Source organism: Elephantulus edwardii, unplaced genomic scaffold, assembly GCF_000299155.1.
Source record: "Elephantulus edwardii isolate Elephantulus edwardi_28Jun2011 unplaced genomic scaffold, EleEdw1.0 scaffold00348, whole genome shotgun sequence".
NCBI classification, from domain to species: domain Eukaryota; kingdom Metazoa; phylum Chordata; class Mammalia; order Macroscelidea; family Macroscelididae; genus Elephantulus; species Elephantulus edwardii.
Window position 1 is genome coordinate 1,430,203 of NW_006400098.1, and position 1,143 is coordinate 1,431,345.

The window sequence follows — 1,143 nt, forward strand, 5'->3', positions numbered from 1 at the left end:
GAAGGAAGGAAGGAAGGAAGGAAGGAAGGAAGGAAGGAAGGAAGGAAGGAAGGAAGGAAGGAAGGCAGACCACTAACTCTTTCCTCCACAGAAGGAAACACCCTCAGGCACAATCGTCTTGCACCCCTCAAGCTCCTTGGCCCGTAGTAAGTGCTTCACAAACATGCCTTGATCAATTAATTCCTTCATTGACTGACTGATTAAGGACAGCCTGCCCTCTTAACCCCAGTATCACAACTGCTTCCTTCCTCCTTTGCCTTCTGAAACCCCCTCTCACTGTGACAGTCAAGTTCTTCTGAGGACATGAAGAAATAATGCCCATAAACACATCTGGCACAAGGCCTGTTAAAAACACATCCCATCCCCCCTCCTCCAGCTTTGTGAGAAATTCTTGTTTCTTTCATTTCACAGACACTGGCAAACTCAACCTGAAGCCTAGCCCTGATCTCATCAAGCACTATACATGGGTTTTTTCCCTTCTGTTTGAGTTTTTTTTATTTTTATTTCTTATTGATTTGCATACAAGTAATAACCGTGGCAAAGACAGACACGGAGTCATGGGAGTATGTTGCAATCTGAACTCTGAAAGCCAAGTTCACTCCCTGACTCGGGAATAAGCTAGACTCATTAGATGAAACACACCACGTCCCAGGTGTCCCAGCCGACCGGGGCAGGTGCTCTTGGGTTCCAGAAGTCTGTGCCTTCTAAAAGTGTCCACCCGGCCCACACTGTCCAGACCCACGCGGAGAACTCACCAAGGCAGAAGAAGACCAACAGGAGTAGAGCCATGGCTCCCCAGCCCCGTCCCGAGCTCTGTGGTCCCAGGAAAGAGGAGAGGAGGAGGCCCCGGTCCAGAGGCAGGATGTGATACGGATGAAGGACACACTCCTCCCATCACCCCCTCAGCCTGCCTTGTCCTGATGCCGCCCCATCAAGCTGGAACCATCTCCTCCGTAGAATGACTTGCTCACAAACCCCCCGCGTGGCTCACTTATCTCTTTGCACCGCCTGTGGTTGTGTCCCGAAGTGTCCATAAACTCTCTGACATCAGCCCTGGCTTCTTTGGGGTTTTTCTTTTTTCCCTTTTATTAAAAATTATGGCTATCACAAGAGTCCACAATTAAGGTTGCATAGTGGAATGTA

The 1,143-nt window shown here is 49.3% G+C and overlaps 1 protein-coding gene across 1 annotated transcript in view; it reads right to left on the bottom strand.

Moving 5' to 3' along the window:
- The window catches only part of GP6 (glycoprotein VI (platelet)), a 38,642-nt gene that overhangs the window by 25,219 nt on the left and 12,280 nt on the right, over window positions 1–1,143 (bottom strand). The gene's annotated exons all lie outside the window — the stretch shown is intronic.